This window comes from Pristiophorus japonicus, chromosome 10 (genome assembly GCF_044704955.1).
Source record: "Pristiophorus japonicus isolate sPriJap1 chromosome 10, sPriJap1.hap1, whole genome shotgun sequence".
Classification (NCBI taxonomy): domain Eukaryota; kingdom Metazoa; phylum Chordata; class Chondrichthyes; family Pristiophoridae; genus Pristiophorus; species Pristiophorus japonicus.
In genome coordinates, this window is record NC_091986.1 from 95,752,845 (window position 1) to 95,779,204 (window position 26,360).

The 26,360-nt window shown below is 48.3% G+C and overlaps 1 long non-coding RNA gene across 3 annotated transcripts in view; it reads right to left on the reverse strand.

Annotated features, from left to right (window-relative positions):
* Window positions 1–17,564: 17,564 nt before the first annotated feature.
* LOC139275035 (uncharacterized) overlaps window positions 17,565–26,360 on the reverse strand; it is a 32,728-nt gene continuing 23,932 nt past the window's right edge. For 2 of the 3 annotated variants that reach the window (XR_011595660.1, XR_011595661.1), the window contains exon 3: window positions 17,565–18,467. This is a non-coding gene — a long non-coding RNA (uncharacterized lncRNA). Of the gene's footprint in view, window positions 18,468–18,622; window positions 18,782–26,360 lie in introns of all 3 variants that reach the window. The other variant, XR_011595659.1, reaches the window with a different exon arrangement.

The following is a 26,360-nucleotide window of genomic DNA, read 5'->3' on the forward strand; positions in this document are numbered from 1 at the left end:
CCGTTATGACTTCCCCTGATTCTGACTGCAGGGGACCTACGTTTGTCTTTACTAACCATTTTCTCTTTACATATCTATAGAAACTTTTGCAATCCGCCTTAATGTTCCCTGCAAGCTTCTTCTCGTACTCCATTTTCCCTGCCCTAATCAAACCCTTTGTCCTCCTCTGCTGAGTTCTAAATTTCTCGCAGTCCCCGGGTTCGCTGCTATTTCTGGCCAATTTGTATGCCACTTCCTTGGTTTTAATACTATCCCTGATTTCCCTTGATAGGCACTGTTGAGCCACATTCCCTTTTTTATTTTTACGCCAGACAAGAATGTATAATTGTTGTAGTTCAACCATGTGGTCTCTAAATGTCTGCCATTGCCCATCCACAGTCAACCCCTTAAGTATCATTCGCCAATCTATCCTAGCCAATTTACGCCTCATACCTTCAAATTCACCCTTCTTTAAGTTCTGGACCATGGTCTCTGAATTAACTGTTTCATTCTGCATCCTAATGCAGAATTCCACCATATTATGGTCACTCTTCCCCAAGGGGCCTCGCACAACGAGATTGCTAATTAATCCTCTCTCATTACACAACACCCAGTCTAAGATGGCCTCCCCCCTAGTTGGTTCCTCGACATATTGGTCTAGAAAACCATCCCTTATGCACTCCAGGAAATCTTCCTCCACGTATTGCTTCCAGTTTGGCTAGCCCAAACTATGTGCATATTAAAGTCACCCATTATAACTGCTGCACCTTTATTGCATGCACCCCTAATTTCCTGTTTGATGCCCTCCCCAATATCACTACTGCTGTTTGGAGGTCTGTACACAACTCCCACTAACGGTTTTTGCCCTTTGGTGTTCTGCTGCTCTACCCATATAGATTCCACATCATCCAAGCTAATGTCTTTCCTAACTATTGCATTAATCTCCTCTTTAACCAGCAATGCTACCCCACCTCCTTTTCCTTTTATTCTATCCTTCCTGAAGTTTAACATTTAACATTATGGGAGGGCTTTTGGTGGTGAAGGTGTGTACCCCATACACTTCCTCCTCATCCTCCGGTTGAGTTGCCTCTCCTGCTCGTTCAGTGTGATCCGCGCTGGATTGGTCGTCCTCTGCTGACTCTGCCACGTGGTGAGTCCGAGGTCACTTGCTCGTTTGCTGGAGGTGCCCCATTGTTCCACAGCCCTTGCACACATTGTGCTTGAATCGACATTGATGGGCTGTATGACTGCCCCTGCAGCACCAGCATGGTGTTAATGGATTCGCATTAGCACTCCATAGTGGCCTCTGTGTCACCCTAGGCCTGGCCTCTGCGGTCGTGTGGGCCCTACCATGTACAGTTCTGCCTACTAAACGGATCATTTTATGCATAGTATTTATGCATAGAGCTTTGATTCTGTGAAGAAATCTGTTTCGTGTTGTCGCTCGTGGATATGAAGGCCTGGGCTATCGTGATGGCCTTGCTCAGATCTCAGGATTCGGCAGACAGTAGTTTGCGGAGGATGGCCTCATGGCCAATTCCGAGCACGAAAAAGCCCCACAACATTTCCCCCAAAGATCCTGCAAATTCACATTGTCCCGCAAGACGTCTTCGGTCGGCGATGAAACTCGCCACGTTCTGGCCCTCGCAGTGATGGTGCATGTAAAAGCACATAGCTCTGTGTAAGTCTTGACCGTTGGTTTGTCTGGGACCAGTAGATTTTTGAGGAGGCCATATACCGACGACCCACATACGATGAGGAGAATTGCCCTGCGCTTGGTCTCCGTCTCAGCGGTGTCCAGCTCATTTGCCACGAAGCACTGGTCGAGACACTCAATGAAGGCTTCCCAATCATCACCCTCAATAAATCTCTCAAGAATACCAACGGCAGCCATTTCCGCGTGAAAGTTCGTGATCTGTAACTCGTCGCTAGTTGTTAAGTTCAGAATAACTCCACAAGACTGTGTTGCAAGCTCAAACCATTGTGACCTTGGTCTCTTTAATATAACTCCAAAGTGAGGCAGCAGCATGGTGGACTGCCTTTTGTTCCTGCTTGTTCCAGGGTACACAGGTGACCCATAGGTCTCCCACAGGTGTGCCCCCTAGTGGCAAGTCTGAATAGTCTTAGGTTAGGTTCACATACATAACAGGTTGTAATTTACCAAGATTTCCTGGATTCTGGGGAGGTCCCAGCAGATTGGAAAACTGCAAATGTAATACCCCAATTTAAAAAAGGAGGCAGACAAAAAGCAGGAAACCAAAGACCTGTTAGCCTAACATCAGTGGTTGGGAAAATGTTGGAGTCCATTTTTAAAGAAGCAGTAACAGGACATTTGGAAAAGCATAATTCAGTCGGGCAGAGTCGGCATGGTTTTATGAAAGGGAAGTCATGTTTGACAAATTTCCTGGAATTCTTTGAGGATGTAACGAACAGGGTGGATAAAGGAGAACCAGTGGATGTGGGGTATTTGGACTTCCAGAAGGGATTTGACAAGGTGCCACATAAAAGGTTACTGCACAAGATGAAAGTTCACGGGGTTGGGGTAATATATTAGCATGGATAGAGGATTGACTAACTAACAGAAAACAGAGAGTCGGGATAAATGGTTCATTCTCGGGTTGGCAATCAGTAACTAGTGCGGTGCCGCAGGTATCAGTGCTGAGACCCCAATTATTTACAATCAATAATAATGATTTGGAAGAAGGAACTGAGTGTAATGTAGCCAAGTTTGCTGAAGATACAAAGATGGGAAGAAAAGCAATGTGTGAGGGGGACACAAAAAATCTGCAAAAGGACATAGACAGGCTAAGCGAGTGGGCAAAAATTTAGCATATGGAGTACAATGTTGGAAAGTGTGAGGTTATGCACTTTGGCAGAAAGAATCAAAGAGCAAGTTATTATTTAAATGGAGAAAAATTGCAAAGTGCTGCAGTACAGCAGGACCTGGGGTCCTGGTGCATGAAACACAAAAGGATAGTATGCAGGTACAGCAAGTGATCAGGAAGGCCAATGGAATTTTGGCCTTTATTGCAAAGGGGATGGAGTATAAAATCAGGGAAGTCTTGCTACAGTTATACAGGGTATTGGTGAGGCCACACCTGGAATACTGCATACAGATTAGGTTTCCATATTTTCGAAAGGATATACTTGCTTTGGAGGCAGTTCAAAGAATGTTCACTAGGTTGATTCCGGAGATGAGGGGGTTGACTTATGAGGAATGGTTGAGTAGGATGGGCCTCTACTCATTGGAATTCAGAAGAATGAGAGGTGATCTTATCGAAACGTATAAGATTATGAGGGGGCTTGACAAGGTGGATGCAGAGAGGATGTTTCCACTGATGGGGGAGACTAGAACTCGAGGGCATAATCTTAGAATAAGGGGTCGCCCATTTAAAACAGAGATGAGGAGAAATTTCTTCTCTCAGAGGGTTGTAAATCTGCAGAATTCTCTGCCTCAGAGAACTGTGGAAGCTGGGTCTGAATAAATTTAAGACAGAGATAGACAGCTTCTTAACCGATAAGGGAATGGGCAGGGAAGTGGACCTGAGTCCATGATCGGATCTGCCATCATCGTATTAAATGGCAGAGCAGGCTCTGGGGGCTGTATGGCCTACTCCTGCTCCTATTTCTTATGTTCTTATGTTTTTATTATTTAATGGTAGCTTGTTCCTTGACTAATAAGGTGCTTATTATTTTTTTTTAAAATCACATAACCTGAAATAGAAAGTATTCCTATAAAACACTCGAGGTTAATTTGAGAATAAGAAAGATGCTTTTGCCTGCAGAGTTAATAAACAGTATGATTAGTCCAGGTATTAGTAATTTGTTATTTTTCTCAGCAATTATCACCCCTCCCCTCTTCTCTCTGACTTCTTATTTGACATGATTCCATAGTTGCCACCCACAATCAGCCACCCACATTCTCCATGTGTAGCATGGATTGTTGGCAGGGTACTTGACTACAGAAGCCAGGTTCCACCCTGACCTCACCTGACATTGGCATGAGCACACTGCCAACAGGGGTCACTGGGCAGCTAACTAAATTGGATTGGCTAACTAAATCAAGAGCACTGAGGCCAAATATAACACTGCTCCTCAGATAACCCAGCACAAACCTGAAGCTGGGATCTTACTGGTCTGTGCAGCTCCACTTCTTGCTGTGTTGATTTATTGCCCTACTGTGAGAGCCTGGTACTGATAATTAAATAAAATATCTGGATTAACAAATTCACAATTATTTGTTATTAATATGCTAATAAAGCACATACTTATTACACACAATGCCACATTTCAAGGGTAAAAAGGAACATTTTCAAGTGTCCTGTTATGTGTAGTCTGTGTTGATATGCTGCCAAGAACTTTGGTTTATGAAAATGCAGCTTAGTTAATCATATGAAGAATACACGGATGCAATTCTGGTTTCCTCGTAACATCAAGTGTCAGTTCCTTTCGCAAACTTTGCAACCTGTCTGATATTACGGAGCGCATAAGAGCCCCTGTTTGAAATATATTCAAATCGGGGTGAACTTGTTACAACACTGCTGCCAATTTACGATCTTATTACCTGATGGTGGGTGGTACAAGTTCTGAGGTCACTATTGTAGGCTCTGAACTGTAAAACGGATTTTGGCATTGGAATTGGAATCCTGCTCTGGGGAGAGGAGGAGGAGGATGGAAAGGAGCAAGTAGACCAGCAGCTGGAAGGACAGCACATAGAAGGAAGCATGCACAGGGGAATCCTTGCCAAAAGGGTTTATAGGCTCAGACCAACATACCTAACATTCTCTAAGGAGTATTGCTGAAGAAGGCTTTGATTCTCTGGGGAGTCAGTAACAGAGGATGACGAACAAGCTGGAACGGTACAACAGATGCCTTTAGCCAGAGATATTTGGAAGGAGCTTATTGAAGAGAACACAACAAACAGCCACTTCCAATATCGACTTGATTATATCAATCATTTTTCGAGTCTCCCAGCAACGCAGTGGATGCGAGGCACACCCACATGGCACGATCTGAATTCCACTATTGAAAGGGCGAATGCAGAATGGAATTTGGAGGAGCCAGCAATTAGTTAGGATAGATTTACAAAGAACAAGGGTAGCACCCGGATTCAATGATGCTGCCCTGGAATTATTGATCGGTGCAGTCATGAGCAGGAGTGAAATAATTTTCCCGATCATGGGAAAAAGAAACCTGAGACGGTGACCAAGAATGCGTGGTTGGGGGTGGTTGTATGCCAGATTTTACCCCCATACACTGAGACACCCAGTACACTGAGACCCCCTACACCGAGACCCCGTATACCGAGACCCCGTACACTGAGACCCCATACACTGAGACCCCCTACACCGAGACGCCATACACAGACCCCATACACTGAGACCCCATACACTGAGACCCCGTACACCGAGACCCCATACACTGAGACCCCCTACACCGAGACCGCGTATACCGAGACCCCGTACACTGAGACCACCAAACAGCGAGACCCCAAACACTGAGACCCCATACACTGAGACCCCATACACTCAGACCCCATACACTCAGACCCCATACACTCAGACCCCATACACAGAGACCCCAAACACTGAGACGCCCTACACCGAGACCCCGTACACCGAGACCCCAAACACTGAGACCCCGTACACTGAGACCCCATTCACTGAGACCCCCAAACACTGAGACTGCAAACATCGAGACCCCGTACACCGAGACCCCAAACACCGAGAGCCCGTACACTGCGACCCCAAACACCGAGACCCCGTACACTGGGTCCCCAAACACCGAGACCCCGTACACTGCGACCCCAAACACCGAGACCCCGTACACTGGGTCCCCGTACACCGAGCCCCCATACACTGAGACCTGAAAAACCGACATCCTGTACACTGAGAACACATACACCGAAACCCCCAAACACTGAGACCCCAAACACCGAGACCCCAAACACCGAGATCCTAAACACTGAGACCCCCAAACACCGAGAATCACGTACACCAAGACACCGTACACCGAGACCCCCTACTCCGAGACCCCGTACACCAAGATCCCGTACACAGAGACCCTGTAAAACAAGACCCCAAACACCGAGACCCCGTACAACAAGACCGCGTACACTGAGACCCCCAAACACCAAGACCCCAAACACCGAGACCGCAAACACCAGACCCCAAACACTGAGACCCCGTACACCGAGCCCCGATACACTGAGACTTGAAAAACTGAGACCCCTTACACTGAGAACACATTCACCGAGACCCCCAAACACTGAGACCCCAAACACCGAGACCGCGTACGTTGAGACCCCTTACACAGAGACCCCAAACACCGAGTCCCTGTACACCCGAGACCTCAAACACCGAGACACCAAACACCGAGACCCCGTACGCCGAGACCCCAAACACCGTGACACCGTAGACTTTGACCCCGTACATTGAGACCACATAGACTGAGACCCCCAACCATCGAGACCCCAAACACCAAGATCCCGTACACTGAGACCCTACACTGAGACCCCCAAACACCGAGACCCTGTTCACTGAGACCCAAAAACAGAGGCCCCGTACACCGAGACCCCTTCCACAGAGACCCCAAACACTGAGGCCCCATACACCGAGATCCCGTAGACTGAAAACCCAAACACCGAGACCCCGTACAGTGGGACCCCAAACACCGAGACCCCAAACACCAAGACCCCGTACACTGAGAACACAAAACACTGAGACCCTGTACACTGAGACCCCGTACACCGAGAGCCCAGACACTGAGATCCCAAACACCGAGTCCCCGTACACCGAGACCGCAAACACTGAGATCCCAAACACCGAGTCCCCAAATACTGAGACCCCAAACACCGAGACCCCGTGCACTGAGACCCCAAACACCGAGTCCCCAAACAACAAGACCCCGTACACTGAGACCCCAAACACAGAGTCCCCAAACAACAAGACCCCGTACACTGAGACCCCAAACACCGAGTCCCCAAACAACGAGACCCCGTACACTGAGACCCCAAACACCGAGACCCCAAACACTGAGGCCCCATACACCGAGACCCCGTAGACTGAAAACCCAAACATCGAGACACTGTACAGTGGGACCCCAAACACCGAGACCCCAAACGCCAAGACACTGTACACTGAGAACACAAAACATTGAGACCCCAAACACCGAGACACCATGCACCGAGACCACGTACACCGAGACCCCGTACACCGAGACCCCGTATACTGAGACCCCCAAACACCGAGACCCCGTACACTGCGACCCCAAATACCGAGACCCCAAGCACCAGACCCCAAACACTGAGACCCCTTACACCGAGCCCCCATACACTGAGACCTGAAAAACCGAGACCCCGTACACTGAGAACACATACACCGAGACCCCCAAATACTGAGACCCCAAACACCGAGACCACATACACCGAAACCCCACCGAGATCCCGTACACCGAAACCCCATACACTGAGGCCCCATACACTGAGAACCCAAACACCGAGACCCGTACACTGAGACCCCCCAAACACCGAGACCCCGTACACTGAGACCCGGTACACTGAGACCTCGTACACCAAGACCCCGTAGACTGAAAACCCAAACACCAAGACCCCGTACAGTGGGACCCCGTACACTGAGACCCCCAAACACTGAGGCCCCATACACCGAGACCCTGTAGACTGAAAACCCAAACTCCGAGACCCCGTAAAGTGGGACCCCAAACACCGAGACCCCAAACACCAAGACCCCGTACACTGAGAACATAAAACACTGAGACCCTGTACACTTATACCCCAAACAATGAGGTCCCGTACACCGAGAGCCCATACACTGAGATCCCAAACACCGTGACCGCATACACTGAGACCCCGAACACAGAGACCCCAAACACTGAGACCCCGTACACTGAGAACACAAAACACTGAGACCCCATACACTGAGACGCCGAAACACTGAGACCCCAAACACTGAGACCCCGTACACTGAAACCCCAAACACTGAGACCCCAAACACCGAGACCCCGTACACTGAAACCCCAAACACTGAGACCCCAAACACCAAGACCCCGTACACAGGGTCCCCAAACACCGAGACCCCGTACACTGAAACCCCAAACACTGAGACCCCAAACACCAGACACCAAACACTGAGACCCCGTACACCGAGCCCTCATACACTGAGACCTGAAAAACCGACACCCCGTACACTGAGAACACATTCACCGAGACCCCCAAACACCGAGACCACATACACCGAAACCCCATACACTGAGACCCCATACACTGAAAACCCAAACACCGAGACAGCAAACACCAAGACCCCAAACACCGAGACCCCGTACACGGAGATCCCAAACACCAAACCCCAAACACTGAGACCCTGTACATTGAGACCTCAAGCACCGAGACACTAAACACCGAGACCCCGTACGTCGAGACCCCTTACACAGAGACCCCAAACACCAAGACCCCATACACTGAGACCCCAAACACAGAGACCCCCAAACATCAAGACCTTGTACACCGAGACTCCGTACACCGAGACCCCGAAAACTGAGACCCCAAACACCGAGACCCCAAACACCAAGACCCCGTACACCGAGACCCCGTACACTGAGAACACAAAACACTGAGACCCTCTACACTGATACCCCAAACACCGAGATGCCGTACACTGAGACCTCCAAACACCGAGACCCCGTACACTGAGACCCCATACAGCAAGACCCCATACACTGAGACCCCGTACACTGAGACCCGGTACACTGAGACCTCGTACACCGAGACCCCGTAGACTGAAAACCCAAACACCAAGACCCCGTACAGTAGGACCCCAAACACCGAGACCACAAACACTGAGACCCTGTACACTGAGACCCCAAAACACTGAGGCCCCGTACACCGAGACCCCTTACACAGAGACCCCTTACACAGAGACCCCAAACACTGAGATCCCATACACCGAGACCCCGTAGACTGAAAACCCAAACACCGAGACCCCGTACAGTGGGACCCCCAAACACCGAGACACCAAACACCAAGGCCCCATATACTGAGAACACAAAACACTGAGATCCTGTACACTGATACCCCAAACAATGAGGCCCCGTACACCGAGAGCCCGTACACTGAGATCCCAAACACCGAGTCCCCGTACACCGAGATCCCATACACTGAGACCCCAAACACCAAACCCCGTACACCGAGACCCCGTACGCCGAGACCCTGTACACTGAGACCGCAAACTACGAGACCGCGTACACTGAGACCCCAAACACCAAGATCCCGTACACCGAGACCCTGTACACTGAGACCCCCAAACACCGAAACCCTGTACACCGAGACCCCAAATACCAAGACCTCGTACACCGAGACCCTGTACACTGAGACCCCCAAACACCGAAACCCTGTACACCGAGACCCCAAATACCAAGACCCCGTACACCGAGACCCTGTACACTGAGACCCCCAAACACCGAAACCCTGTACACCGAGACCCCAAATACCAAGACCCCATACACCATGACCCCGTACACTGAGACCCCCAAACACCGAAACCATGTATACCGAGACCCCAAATACCAAGACCCCGTACACCGAGACCCTGTACACTGAGACCCGCAAACACCGAGACCCCTTACACCGAGACCCTGTAAACCGAGACCCCGTAGACTGAGACCTCAAGCACCAAGACACCGTAAACAGAGATCCCCAAACACCGAGACCCCAAACACCGAGACCCAAAACAGAGACCCAAAATACTGAGACCCCCAAACACCGAGACCCCCAAACACCGAGACCCCAAGTACTGAGACACCGTAAACTGAGACCCCAAACACTGAGACCCCATACACCGAGACTCCAAACACCGAGACCCCGTACACCGAGACGGCAAACACCGACACCCCGTACACCGAGACCCGGTACACCGAGACCCCGTACAGACACCCAGTACACCGAGACTCCAAACACCGAGACCCCGTATACCGAGACCTCAAACACTGAGACCCTGTACACTGAGACCCCAAACACCAATACTCCGTACACTGAGACCCCAAACATCGAGACCCCATACACCGAGACGCCAAACACTGACACCCCGTACACTGAGACCACAAACACCGAGACCATGTAAACCGAGACCCTAAACTATGAGACCCCGTACACAGAGACCCCGTATATCGGGACCCCGTACACCGAGACTCCGTACACTGCGACCCCAAACACTGAGACCCCTTACGCCGAGATCCCGTACACTGAGAACCCATACACTGAGACCACAAACACCGAGACCCCAAACACTGAGACCCCGTACACTGAGACCCTGTACACCGAGACCCCAAACACCGAGAGCCCGTACACTGAGACCCCAAACACCGAGACCCCGTACACTGAAACCCCAAACACTGAGACCCCGTACACTGAAACCCTGTACACCGAGACCCCAAACACCAAGACCCCGTACACTGAGACCACAAACACCGAGACCATGTACACCGAGACCCTAAACTATGAGACCCCATACACGGAGACCCCGTATACCGGGACCCCGTACACCGAGACTCCGTACACTGCGACCCCAAACACTGAGACCCCTTACACCGAGACCCCTTACACCGAGATCCCCAAACACCGAGACCCCAAACATCGAGACCCCGTACACCGAGACGCCAAACACCGACACCCCGTACACTGAGACCCCAAACACCAAGACCCCGTACACTGAGACCCCCAAACACCGATACCCCGTACACTGAGACTCTTTGCACTTAAGCCCTGTACACTGAGACCCCATACACCGAGACACCCAAACACCGAGAACCCGTACACTGAGACCCCATACACTGAGAGACCATATACTGGGACCCCCAAACTCTGAGACCCTGTACACCAAGACCTCATACACTGAGAGACCCATTAATGGAGGAGAGAGCAGAAATGGCAATGGAGACGCAGAGGACTGGATGTGGGCTGCCACAAATTGTGCAGCTCACGGATGCAGAGGAGGGTGCTATTGACATAAGTGGTACATCTGCGTTCCTCTTAATCAGTGATGGAGAGACTGAGAACTTGCAGATGGCTTGTGACAGAATTAAAAATATCTCTGACAAACATGCTGACTTTAGTTCATCAATGACCTAACTATGAAATGACTGAGTATGGTGTTTGTGACGATCATTACTTTGCCATGCCTAATTCATATCACTTTCTTTTGTCTTCTCGGGCCATCATGTGTACAGCAAGTGTTGTTTGAAGATGCATGAGGACTGTCCCTCATAGGAGCTCATTTCTTCTGGCAGTTCACCGTCGCAGGATGTACAGCCATATAAGAGTGCAAATACGCACACTTCGGTTATATTTCGACAGTTAGTTGGGTTTTCACTGAGTGATTCGTACCTGACAAGTGAGCACGAGCAGTCTGGTGTCAGGGACAGCCGTGAAGAGTCCACATCGAAGGTACAATACTCTCCCAGCTCTGCTCAGCTGGAAAAAGATGCAAGACCCCAGGGATCATCATTGAGAAGGAGAATGATACAGGTGATTCAGAAACTTTGTGACGACCTGACAGATGTGCCACACATACTCTCCACAATAACAGAGAGGAGTCCAACTCGAACACCTGTGGATTGGTGGCCCAGGTAATTGTGGGAATGTCTGTCATGGCGAGAGTGGCCATCTCCATAGAGCTTCATGCAAGGCTCTCAAATGAGTCTGTGCAGGCCATGACAATGGACATGCAGATTTTGGATGCCAACATGTCTGCTGCTATAAACAGGATGACAGATACCTGATCCATGGCCTTACAATGTGTCACTGATCTCCACCAAGCTGGCCTGCAGAAGGATGGTAACAGTGAAGTGGGGCTGGCCCAGGAGATGGATGAGGGTGAAAGGAGGCATGGAACTGCCCTCTCACTTCTCACTTGTTGCTTTCCCCAACGGCAAGTAGCCAACTTGCTGCCTCGCCTCCCAATGGCCGAGTCTGCCCCTCCAAAGGTGCAGGTGCAGTGGTCCTCACAGGCTCCAGGTGGCATAGGCCAAAGCATCTCTGCAGTCATGGCTGCGATCTGAGCCACCTGCCTCTAATTTGCTGAAGCTACATGAGATGCATCACGTAGAAGAGCTAAGAAACCTAAACTAAAGCATTTATAATTCTGAAGGGGATTGCAAAATGGGCGTTTGACAAAATGTTATGTTGTTAAGTTTCCTTTTGTTATTACGCAACATAAAATTTATTGAGTTGCACCATTTCCATGTCTTGTCCATTATTGCGTCCCGAGTACCAATGCCCTTTCGCTTGCTTCATGGTGAATGTCAATACATAACAGAACTCATTGGGTGGATGTGCAATGGGTGTATACGTGGTTGAAAGACTGTTTTGTGCAAAGGGAGTGGTTGTGTTGACAGGAGGTGGTGGTAGTGGGTTTCATTTGTTATTTGTTCCAGTTGGAATAACTAACTGAACTTTTGAACTGTCAGGGCATCCCTGGCATCCGGGCAGCAACGTGTGCACTGCTTGGGAGATTGGTGCCCCATCTTAATGTTTCACCTCTCCTCCGCTTCCTCCTCCTCCTTCTCTTCAATGTTCTCATCATCAGAAGTTGATTGATGAGCGCCTTGGTGGTCCTCCATCTCTAATCCTCTCTGCTGTACAATGTTGTGCAGGATGCAGCACACCACTATTATTCTGGATTGGTGTATACTGGATGGCACCTCCAGACCTATCTAGGCACCTGAACATGCCACTAGCTTACTCAATGACACACCTGGTGGCCATGTGGCTCATGTTGTCATGCTCCTGCGCTTCATTGGTGGAGTTCCTCACAGGTGTCATGAGCCAAGTTTGAAGAGGGTACCCTTGGCTTCTAAGAGCCTGTCCATAAGTCTGTTTCCTGGAAAGAAAAGATCTGGAATATTGGACTGCTGCAATATAAAGGCATCCTGAGAGCTCCTTGGGAATCTTGGGAACCTGCATGAAATGTTTCCTGTGGTTGCACATCAGCTGTACATTGATGGAATGAAATCCTTTGTGGTTGATAAAAAATCCGAGTTGATTTGGTGGTTCTCAACTGCCACGTGTGTGCGATCGATGGCCCACTGTACCTGTGGGAAGCCAGCCAGTGAAGCGAATCATGTTGCCCGCTCATTCTGACTATTGTCATCACAGGGGAAGTTGTCACAAGTCAATGCCTTGGCAAGCAACCCATCCGTGACCTGCTGTATACATCTATGTGAAGCTGACTGAGAGATCCTCAAGATTTCTCTAGTGGTGCACTGGAAGGAACCAGAGGCAAAGAAATTGAGGGCAGTGGTAACTTTTATAGCGATGGGCAACATGTGGCCACCAGGTCCAGCAGGCAGCAGTTTGTTTTGATAGGGACTGCAGATGTCTGCAACCACCTGCCATGTTAATCTGAGCCCAAGGAAGCACTGCTCTTCTGAGAGGTCAATGAAACAGAGCCTCTGTCGGCAGGCCCTCTCACAATGGTAATGCCTCGTGCGACCTTGTAGTGACACCTCCCTGCCCCTGTACTCAAATCCCCTTGCTATGAAGGCCAACATGCCATTTGCTTTCTTAACCACCTGCTGTACCTGCATGCCAACCTTCAATGGCTGATGTACCATGACACCCAGGTCTCGTTGCACCTCCCCTTTTCCTAATCTGTCACCATTCATTTAATAGTCTGTCTCTCTGTTTTTACCACCAAAGTGGATAACCTCACATTTATCCACATTATACTTCATCTGCCATGCATTTGTCCACTCACCTAACCTATCCAAGTCACTCTGCAGCCTCATAGCATCCTCCTCGCACCTCAAACTGCCATCCAACTTAGTGTCATCTGCAAATTTGGAGATACTACATTTAATCCCCTCGTCTAAATCATTAATGTACAATGTAAACACCTGGGGCCCCAGCACAGAACCTTGTGGTACCCCACTAGTCACTGCCTGCCATTCTGAAAAGTACGCATTTACTCCTACTCTTTGCTTCCTGTCTAACAACCAGTTCTCAATCCACGTCAGCACACTACCCCAAATCCCATGTGCTTTAACTTTGCACATTAATCTCTTGTGTGGGACCTTGTCGAAAGCCTTCTGAAAGTCCAAATACACCACATCAACTGGTTCTCCCTTGTCCACTCTACTGGAAACATCCTCAAAAAATTCCAGAAGATTTGTCAAGCATGATTTCCCTTTCACAAATCCATGCTGACTTGGACCTATCATGTCACCTCTTTCCAAATGCGCTGCTATGACATCCTTAATAATTGATTCCATCATTTTACCCACTACCGATGTCAGGCTGACCGGTCTATAATTCCCTTTTTTCTCTCTCCCTCCTTTTTTAAAAAGTGGGGTTACATTGGCTACCCTCCACTCCATAGGAACTGATGCAGAGTCCATGGAATGTTGGAAAATGACTGTCAATGCATCCACTATTTCCAAGGCCACCTCCTTAAGTACTCTGGGATGCAGTCCATCAGGCCCTGGGGATTTATTGGCCTTCAATCCCATCAATTTCCCCAACACAATTTCCCGATTAATAAGGATTTCCCTCAGTTCCTCCTTCTTATACTTGGGAAGAAAAGGAGGATGTGTGGTTTGTTTGTCAGCTATGAAAGTTAACAGTTTATGGTCAGTAGTTGTTTGGGGCTTTCATGAATTCGCTGTGCACTCAAATTACTTTGCTGCTATTAATAGCACTTTTGTTTTCACAACATAATGGCTAGCAATATCAGCAAGTTATGCCGATATTTACTCCAATCTTTCCATTGACACGTTACACCAAAATTTCCTGACACTCTCACTTGCGTATATATGGAAATCAGCGTAAAGAATCAAGGTCTGAATAAAGCTCCAAACTGATGTCATACTCCTTCCTCATGTCCCTCTTTATGTGTGAAAACTGATGTCTGAAGCCATTAACCTATCAATTATGCACATTAGGCACAGAGGGGGTGCAATTGGGTTTAATAGCATCCAATTTTTGAGTGTGACGAGGCCTCTTAGGGTTCCTTAATGGCAACGCTGGTGAACATGCACACTTCTGACATGAAGTACCCTAGACGCCATATTGGTAAAGAGGTTAGCGCTTAATGTCTGTTGAAAGTATGCAGATCAGGCAGATCATGATGTCAATCAGCATACAATGCTGATTTGATCCCAGCGCATCATTTTGGAGCTCCACACTCCAGCCTATGCCCTCTCTTTACCTCGCACAGCTGAACATGATGTAAAGCAGCGTGAAGGACCCCCCAACAATGCTATTTAAAGGAATCATTAATTACTTACAGGTTAGTTGCTGGTTTATTTCATCTGGCTATTGCTGCAATTCTGCACATTTTTAGTGCTTTCTATCGTTGTTTCAAGTTTCAACAGTCTACAGGGAGTGTTGTGGCAGGTGCTGAAGCATTTTTACTGACTTCAAGGTTTCTGCACAAGCCAGCTGCTCCCAGAAATGGGTGCACTTGTAAGCCTTCCTCTTGGAATCCAGCATGACTGGGAGGATGAGTCAAGGCCATGCAAAGCAGGACAAGCTGCTAGAAGAAGGGGGAGGGGGTTTGGGAGAGGTGTGAGGATGAATGCTGTCATCCTGAGAGAAGACGACAGGTGCTCAACCACTGCCTGGATGGGTTGTAGATCTTGGATATCATGAAAGAAGAAAGAGAAGGTGAGGTGAAGCATATAAACATATATATTCAAGGGGATAAAGACAAGCTAAGTGAGTGAGCAAGAACATAGCAAATGGAATATAATGTGGAGAAATGTGAAGATATCCTCTTTGCTAGGAAAAATAGAAAAACAGAGGGCTGGATTTTCTGCTATTTTGCACCTCGTTTCGCACCCCGGCATGGCGGTAAATGGTGTTTCTGGGCATCAAATGGGACATCCAGGAATTAGCGCCTAGCCTGAAGTTTCGCTAACGATTTAGCACCGGTGCAAAAACTTACCATCCTGCCCTCCATTTTGACCATCATGATGATGTAAACCATCGTGCAAGACTGCGCTAGCACCCCAACAGGAACTTTAGACCCTAACTCCTGACTTGGCGACCGCCCCAGGAACCGACCGAAAAAACCAGGCAGTCCCAGGATGCAGCAGGCACAATTGGCGGCATATTTAAAGGGAGGTTGGAGGATCTTATATCGCAGTTGTAAGTGACTGCCACGGTTGGGCACAGAACGTTGCGTGAGTCTATAGTTTAAAGCGGCATTTTTACGTGACTTCATTCTTTAGTTTCAAGGTCAGTAAGAGATTTCAATGGGGGCAATGCTAGTTCACCAGCAAATCATGCTGGTTGCTATTGGCAGGCAGCTTCAAGCTGGAAGAAGAGTTCTTGTCCATGGTGGGCAACGGAATCGAAGAGGTCACAGATGTTTGGGGAGGATGCCTTACCCCCCATGGGTTTACAGGGAACATCGTTCATATCTCCAGAATTGCTGATGCTCAGTGCGTTCGACAGCTGGGCTTCAGAAAAGAAGTGCTGACAGAGATTTGCCAGCTTCTACAGGCAGACCTACAGCCTACCAGCGCCAACAGGACTGTGCTGCCCGTCGATGTTAAGGTTACAGTGGCGATGGCATTCTATGTCTCCGACTCCTCCCAGGCAACAGCAGGGGACATATCTTACAGCACGTTGCACATTGCTGCATTCACCAAGTGACAAATGCACTGTTCGCAAGCAGAATGGACTTCATAAAGTTCCCAATGAGCAGGGTCAGCCAGAATGAGAGGGCTATAGGTTTTGCACGATTTACAGGCTTCCCCAAGGTTCAGGGTGCGATTGACTGTATGCCCTGCGAGCACCAACACAGAATGCAGAGGTCTCCCGAAACAGAAAGGGATACCACTCCCTAAACATTCAGCTGCTCTGCGACCACACTCAGCGCATCCTCAGTTAATGCCCGCTATCCAGGGAGCATATATGATGCTTTCATCTTGCGTAAGAGCAGTGTCTCATGAATGTTTCAGCGACAAAGACAAGGACAGAGCTGGCTGATCGGGGACAAAGGATATGGCTTGGCCACCTGGCTCATGACACCCCTCTGGAAACCTGCCACAGAAGCCGAGCAGCACTATAATGACAGCCATGCAGCCACCCGCAACATCATTGAACAGCCTGGACCGCTCTGGAGGCAGCCTTCAATATTCCCCTCAGAAGGTCTCCGAGTTTATTGTCAAGTGCTGCATGTTACACAACTTAGCCATCATGAGGGGACAGGCATTGCCAACGGGGATTGCAGGACCACCTCAGGAGGAGGAGGACAAGGAAGAGGAGCCTGCCACGGAACCCATAGCATGTCCACCACAACCATAGGGGAGGCAGCGTGGAGATGTGGCCGCAGCAAGAGCCTTACATCGACAGCTCATCATTGACAGGTTTGCTTGAATGTGGAAGGGGAGGTTGGAGCGTTGCCTCACTATTCTATGCCACCAAGCTGGCTATTCTACAACTGCTTCTGCGAATGAGTCACAAGACAGTAATGTCAAAGGCCAAACAACAATTTTTTAATCAAAATGCAACAGTTTCGATTCCCCCCTCGCTCCCACCCCCCCAAACCAAAAACTATACAATGGTTAATGACTTATGAACACAGAACTGATCCCTGCGGTCAGATACATGTAAATTAACATAAATCCGCTCCCTGCACTCAACAACATTTAAATTAACACAAAACTGCTTCATGCAGTGAACAAGATGTAAAGAAACAGTAAACTGCTTCATGCAGTGAGAAAATTGTAAAGTAACACAAAACTGCACCTTGCAGTGAACAAAATGTGAAAGAACACAAGGCTGCTTCATGCAGTGAACAAAATGTAAATGTACACTGCTTCATGCAGCAACACCATTGAACAGGAGGGCATTGTTATCACACAACTACATAATGTGGACAATGGTACAGACATTCCTGGCAATGAATGGGTCTTCAGGAGACTTCCCCCCCACTTCCCTCCCATGTCTGTGGCTGCTGGAGGGCTGCTGTGTTGGGGAGCCAGACAATGCAGACGGTGCCTGAGGATTCACTGGACCAGCACCTGGCCTGGTGTGTGTGGGCAATGATGGCCTTGCTGGACTCATGGCTAATAACGACAATCTGCGATGCTCCCTCCGCAAGTTTGTTGATGCTTTCTGGGATCCATCCCAATTAATCAATAAGGTCACGGTGCTTCACTGCAGTTTCCCTGGACATTTCCACCAGGTCCAGTTCCACATCTGCCTGTTTTTGAGCAGACCGACTTTGCCGGCTCACCCTCCGGAGGGCTGGCCTGTGGGATTCCACCACGGCACTGCGTTGCGTTGCTGTATGCCACTGGGACTAGGAGTCTCCAAACCCTCAAACCCTGGGAAGTTAGCATCGCGGCCACCGGGGCAACTGGTGGGCTCTGATACTCCACCAAAGCTGTCTGCTCCAGTCCCTCGTCACCTGCAGTATGGCCTGAAGTGGAGGCCTCCCTCGAGGGATACTGTGCCTCTGGCTGGCCATCTGGGAGTTGAAAACAACAGATGAGTGGTTAGTATCAGGGGAGGGGGCAGAGTAACATAAGGAAGGTGGCATAGTACAGGCTCATTTAAAGGGCCGCCTCAACCCCATAATATCTATCAATGCAGTGTCTTCAGTCGCGCCATCCATTTACATACCCTCCCGACCCAAAGGGAATCAGCATCGCCCCTGCTAACTGTCTGAGCTGGGACTCCAATGAGGGCAGAGACCCTCTCCTCCACATCCGTCAGTGGGATTGTTTGAGGCGGACCCCCGCCAGTCCACAGGTGCTTCCTTCGATTATGGGAGTGCTTGGACTGCAAAGAGAAAAATAGGAAGAGGATCAAAAAGGGTTTCTCTGCTGTTGTGCCACATATGTCTACCACAGTAGGATAGGTGATAGTGTGTGAATGTTCTCGTGGCCTCCGTTCAAACTGTTTGGATCTTGCATGTGCTTCGTCAGTTTGTATTCGCAGGTTAGTGGCATCTAACATGGGGGCTGTAGGTGATCTTTCAGAACGTGATAGGAGCAGTTGGAGTGTATTGCGAGGGACGATTTCACACTTGCTGCACTCATGTTAGCGTACAATTAATTTTGTACATTCGCGGCAGAAAAAAAAAATCAAGACTTCGCCAAACAACTATTTGAATTTAGCGCCTCGCTCTCCGAAGTTGTCTGGGGGGGGGGCGGAACTTCAAGTCTCCGCTAAAAGCTGTCTGGGCATGTATGAAAAAAGAAACTTCCTGGTCTGGATCAGGCATATTTAAAGAGCCCTTTGTGATCGGATAATTTTTCCTTTTGTGATCGGATCGTGCTGGCTGGATCTTTCTGCAATTTTGAGCATTAAAACCTGCAAAACATGGCTGAGAGGGAAGTGGAAGAGGAATTCGAAGGACAATGAGAAGAAAGGGCTATTCGATTTTTCCCAGACGAAGTGGTATCCCTGGTAGATATCATTGAGAGGAAATGGGATCAGCTGCCAACTTGGGGGGAAAAGCGAAAAAAAAGTAACACTTGCTATAATGGCTCAACGTTGGGATGATGTTGCTGTAAAGTACAATGCAGTAACCATCACCCGGAGAATCGGCGGGCAGCTGAAAAAAAAAGTGGCAGGACCTTGGACAATTAGTTAAAGTAAGTATGCACTGCAATTACATTTGTAAATGTGTGTGTGTGTGTGTGTGTGTGTGTGTGGCCACCACATAAAAGGACGCGCTCTTAAAATGTTCTATTTTCATCTTTGCAGTTGAAGAATGCGAAGATCAGGAACCACAGGAATTGTACTGGTGGAGGACCTCCAAGTAAGCTGCAATTGAGCCAGCTGGAACAGAGGCTCTCTGATCTGATTGAAGCTCACTGAAGGAGATCCACCACCAATGTGGACGCTGGGCCCAGGTCAAAGAGACGGGGTAAGCTCTGCAATTTGCACTGTGGGCTGGCTAAAGACTGCGTGGACTAGCTAGACTTTAATGGATGTTTTCAATATGTTTTACAGCAGCTGCGCATCGGGAAGAGGCAGAAGATGATCCAGAAGGACAAGCAGAAGTACCAGCAGAAGTAGCACCCGAAGGACATCCAGAAGAGACTCCAGAATTGTTTCCTGATTTTGAGCAGGATGGTCTGGATGAAGGCCAGCATGAAGATCCCTCACTGATCAGATGGTCATATTGGACCTGCAGCCGGTACAGTCCATGGATCAGGATGCGTGTCCCAGTGTGGTCCAGCAACGCACACCTGTGAGAGGGATGCCCAATAGGGTTGAGGAGCAAGGCACAGGTGGGTGATGGCAAAGGAGGGTGGAAAGGATAGCTGAACCACAAGTGCAGGTAGACGTGGTACAGCTCATCGGGATGAGTTGGAAGAGTATGCAGCCAACCAGTTCGCTCCTGGAAACCATGGGTGAGGTGAGGATAGGAATTGCGGGACTGTCAGGAGAAGTAGCAACATTGTCTGGAGGAATAGGACCACCACTGGCAGGGCAGATTAAAGAGGGAATGGTGGATGCACTTGATGCACAGTTGGGACAGCTGATGGGAAACTTGTCTGACATAGAAATATAGAAACATAGAAATTTACAGCACAGAAGGAGGTCATTTCGGCCCATCGTGTGTATGCCAGCCGACAATGAGCTGCACAGCCCTCAGTCAGCAGCCCTAAAGGTTAGATATAAACCTATGAACAATGAACAATGACGGAAAGGCAAAGAGCACCCAGCCCAACCAATCCGCCTCACACAACTGCGACACCCCTTCCACTGAAATATTCTACACTCCACCCCAACCAGAGCCATGTGATGTCCTGGGAGAGGCAAAAACCAGATAAAAACCCAGGCCAATTTAGGGAGAAAAAAATCTGGGAAAATTCCTCTCCGACCCATCCAGGCGATTGAAACTAATGTAGGAGATCACCTGGCCTTAGGCGATTCCCTGCAATACTTAACCATTATATCTGCGCCGGCCAACAAGAGGTTATCCAGTCTAATCCCAATTATCAGCTCTAGGTCCGTAACCCTGCAGATTACTGCACTTTAAGTGCCCATCCAACCATCTCTTAAAAGTGGTGAGGGTTTCTGCATCCACCACTCTTCCAGGCAGTGAGTTCCAAATCCCCACAACCCTCAGCGTAAAGAAGCCCCCTCTCAAATCCCTTCTAAACCTTCCACCAACCACCTTAAAACTATGCCCCCTCATAATAGACCCCTTCCACCAATGGAAATAGGCCCTTGCTATCCATTATGTCCAGGCCCCTCAATATTTTGCACACCTCAATGAGGTATCCTCTCAAACTCCTCTGTTCCAATGAGAACAAACCCAGCCTATCCAATCTGTCCTCAGAACTAAGATTCTCCATTCCAGGCAGCATCCTAGTAAATCTCCTCTACACCCTCTCTAGTGCAATCATGTCCTTCCTATAATACAGCGACTAGAACTGCACACAATACTCCAGCTGTGGCCTAACCAAAGTATTATACAATTTAAGCATAACCTCCCTGCTCTTATATTCTATGCCTCACCCAATAAAGGCAAGCATTCCGTATGCCTTCTTCACCACCTTATCCATCTGGACTGCAAATTTCAGCGATCTGTGTACAAGCACTCCAAGGTCCCTTTGTTCATCTACACTATTAAGTGGCCTACCACTTAATGTGTATACCCTTTCCTTATTAGCCCTCCCAAAGTGCATTACCTCACACTTTTCTGAATTAAATTATATTTGCCACTGCTCTGCCCACCTGACCAGTAAATTGATATCCTTCTGCAGCCCATGACTTTACTCTTCATTATCAACCACACATTTAATTTTAGTGTCGTTTGCAAACTTCTTTTTCATACTCCCTATATTCAAATCTACATCGGTGATATATACCACAAAAAGCAAGGGACCCAGTACTGAGCTCTGTGGAACCCCACTGGAAACATTCTTCCAGTCACAAAAACATCCATCAATCATCACCCTTTGCTTCCTACCTCCAAGCCAATTTTGGATCCAACTTGCCATTTTGTCCTGGATCCCATGGGCTTTAACCTTCGTGACCAGTCTACCATGTGGGACCTTATCAAAAGCTTTACTAAAGTCCATATACACTACATCATATGCACTACCCTCATCGACCCTCTTGGTTATCTCCTCAAAAAATTCAATCAGGTTAGTCAAATACGATCTTCCCTTAACAAATCCGTGCTGACTTTCCCTAATTAATCCTTGTCTTTCCAAATATAGATTTATCCTGTCTTTCAGGATTTTTCCCAATACTTTTCCCACCACTGAGGTTAGGATGACAGGCCTTTAATTACTCGGCCTATCCCTTTCTCCCTTCTTAAACAAGGGTACTACATTAGCAGTCCTCCAATCCTCCGGCACCATGCCCAAATCCAAAGAGGACTGGAAAATAATGGTCAACGCCTCTGCTATTTCCTCTTTTACTTTGTTCAACAGCATGGGATGCATTTCATCTGGGCCTGGGGACTTATCTACTTTCAAAGCTGCTAAACCCCTTAATACTTCCTCTCTCACTATATTTATTTCATCCAGAATATCACACTCCTCCTCGATAGTAGTATCTGCATTGCCCCTTTCCTTTGTGAAAACAGATGTAAAGTATTCGTTACGAACCTTGTCAACATCTTCCACCTCCACACAAAGATTACCCTCATGGTCTCTAATAGGCCCTACCCTTTCTTTAGTTATCCTCTTACTCTTAATATATTTATAGAACATCTTAGGGTTTTAATTTTACTAGCCAAGAATTTTTCGTGCTCTCTCTTAGCATTCCTAATATCCTTTTTAATTTTGTCTCTTAACTTTCTATATTCCTCTAAAGATTCTATAGTATTTAGCTATTGGTATAGGACATAAGTATACCTTTTTTTCTTTATCCTCTCCTGTAAGTCCCTAGACATCTAGGGGGCTCTAGAATTTTTATTCCCATCCTTTTTCTTTAAGGGCACATGTTTGGCCTGAGCCTTCTGGATCTCCTGCTTGAATGCCTCCCACTGTTCCGACACTGATTTACCCACAAGTAGCTGTTTCCAGTCCAGTGTGGCCAAATCACTCCTTAACTTAGCAAAATTAGCCTTTCCCCAATTTGGGACTTATATTCCAGGCCTATCCTTGTCCTTATCCATAACCAACTTGAATCTGACTGAATTATGGTCTCTGGCACCCAAGTGATCTCCCACTAATACCCCTTCAACCTGCCCAGCTTCATTCACCAAAACTTAATCCAAAACTGCCCCCCTCTCATGTTGGACTTGCTACATACTAACTAAAAAATTTCTCTTGAATGCATTTCAAGAATTCCGCACCCTCTATACCCTTCACACTATATTTGTCCCAATAAATATTTCAACAGTTAAAATCCCCTACTATTACTACCCTATGGTTTTTGGACTTCACAGCAATTTGCCTGCATATTTGCTCCTCTATCTCCCTCCCACTGTTTGGGGATGTATAATACACGCCCAGCAGTGTGATTGCCCCCTTTTTTATTTTTCAATTCGACCCATATGGCCTCATTTGATGATCCCTCTAACATATCATCCCTCCTCACCGCTGTAATATTTTCTTTAATAAGCACTGTGATGCCCCCCCCTCCCCCTTTTAACCCCCCTCTCTATCTTGTCTAAGATCCAGTAACCAGACATATTGATCTGCAAAACCTGCCCCTCTTTCAGCCATATTTCTGTAATGGCTATAATGTCATTCTCCCAAGTGTCTACCTGTGCTCTTAGCTTATCCGCCTTATTTGCTATACTCCTTGCATTAAAGTATATACCATTTAGCACAGAAAGACCTCCTTGCTTATTACTTACTAAGCCTTGTTTCATCTGTCTTACAGATTTGCTTTCTACACTCTTGCTATTCAATTTCTGCTTTACTTCCTTCCCTATTGAATTTGATCTCAGGTTACCATCCCTGTGCCAAGCTAGTTTAAACTCTCCCCAACAGCCCTAGTAAGGATATTGGTCCCAGCGATACTGAGGTGCAACCCGTACGTCCCATCTCCCCTAGAAGTGGTCCCAATGTCTCAAGAATTTAAAGCCCTCCCTCCTACACCAACTCTCCAATCACGTGTTTGTCCTTTCTATCCTTCTATTCTTGTACTCATTAGTACGTGGCACCGGTAGTAACTCGGAGATTACTACTTTTGAGGTCCTATCATTTAATTTTCTTCCTAGCTCCCTGAATTCTGCCTGTAGGACCTCATTCCTCTTTCTACCTATGTTGTTGGTCCCGAAATGGACCACAACCTCCCCCCGCAGAATGCCCTGCATCCAATCTGTGACATCTTTGACCCTGGCATCAGGGAGGTACCATACCATTCGGCAGTCACGTCTACGGCCGCAGAAACGCCGGTCTGTTCCCCTAACTATTGAATCTCCTATCACGAGAGCTCTTTTATTCTTCGTCCCTTCCCGCTATGCAGCTGAGCCACCTGTGGTGCCTTGGAATTGGTTCTGGCTGCACGCCCCAGAGGCACCATCACCCTCACTGATACTCAGAAGTGAATATCGGTTTGAAAGTAAAATAGACTCACAGGGGGACTCCTGCACTATCTGCCTAGCATTCTTATTTCGTCTGGTGGTCACTATTGTGTTCCTAACACAGATGAGGCTGCACACAGGGAGGTTAAAGTAACAGTGACCTCAGTCTTTAATAAGACACTCCAGTGAGGAACAGGCCTTAGGGGCCAGCTTATATACAGTGCTCCCAAGGAATGCTGGGATCCCTTGGGACTTCAGGGGATGAGCTCCCTGGTGGTGGAACATAGGAGTGCATGCTTTACAGATACACAACATCACTCCTCCCCAAAGTCAAAGTGAAAACTATTTACAAGGTGAGGTGGTCGGGAGCTTTTCTTTCCTTGGTGCACCGCCTCGGCACAAATGTCTGTTCTGGTATGTTGGCTGTGCCCTCGCTGGGCTGGCGTGTTATTGGCCCTACAGGGCTGCAGGGTGAGCGTGGCCTTGCTGGGCTGTTGGGCATGATGGGTTCGATTTCCTGGTCCGGCGTGGTGTCGTTGATCCTTTGGGTGTGTGTTGTGGGCTCGAAAAAGGTGGTGTCTGCTGTGGGTTGTTCAGGACAGTCTGTGAACCGCAGCCTCGATTGGTCCAGGTGCTTTTTGCAAATTTGTCCGTTGTCCAGTTTGACTACAAACACCCTATTCCCTTCTTTAGCTATCACCGTGCCCGCAATCCACTTGGGACCATGTCCATAGTTTAGCACATACACAGGGTCATTCAGATCAATTTCCCCATGACACAGTGGCGCGACCATCGTTTACATTTTGTTGCTGCTGCCTGCTCTCTACCTGATTATGCAAGTTAGGGTGAACCAGCAAGAGTCTGGTTTTAAGTGTCCTTTTCAAAAGTAGCTCAGCCGGGGGCACCCCTGTGAGCGAGTGGGGTCTCGTGCGGTAGCTGAGCAGTACTCGGGACAGGCGGGTTTGGAGTGAGCCTTCTGTGACTCGTTTGAGGCTCTGGTGATTGTTTGTACTGCCCGCTCTGCCTGCCCATTGGAGGCTGGTTTAATTTGGGCCGAGGTGACATGTTTGATCCCATTGCGGGTCATGAATTCTTTAAATTCGGCACTGGTGAAACATGGCCCGTTGTCACTGATCAGTATGTCAGGCAGGCCATGGGAGGCAAACATGGCCCTCAGGCTTTCAATGGTGGCGGTGGCAGTGCTTCCCAACATTATTTCACATTCAATCCATTTTCAAAAAGCATCCACCACCATCAGGAACATTTTACCGAGAAACGGGCTTGCATAGTCGACATGGATCCTCGACCATGGTCTGGAGGGCCAGGACCACAAATTTAGTGGTGCCTCTCTGGGTGCGTTGCTCAACTGAGCACATACGCTGCATTGCCGTACACAGGACTCTAAGTCAGAGTCGATACCGGGCCACCACACTTAGGATCTGGCTATCGCTTTTGTCATGTATTCAACCAGCATTGTAACCCATGTATAATCTGACCTAAGTTGTACACTATGAGAACAATGACCACGAGGTGGGAGACACTCCTAACCTGGACCTTCAGGTATAAAAGGGGAAGCTCCAGCCACCTTCATCACTTGAGTGCTCAGGAATAAAGGACAGGTCACAGACTGACCTTCTCTCAAGCATGGGCCTCATGTGCATTTATACTGTGTAGTAAGGACGTATCAATGGCGACTAGAAACTGGGATTTAAACCACGCGAACATGGCCACTAGCAGAACAGATGTGTTAAGGAATGGTTGCGACAGAGATTCAACAGTGTTAAAGCAGCACACAGTTCTCCAGGCAGAAAGGGCAGTCGGGCATGCCCCAACATGTAGTCGAACCCAGAGAGGGAGTTCGACAGACAATGGCAAGTTGAACGGCGATTCACGCCATTGCAAGGGACAATG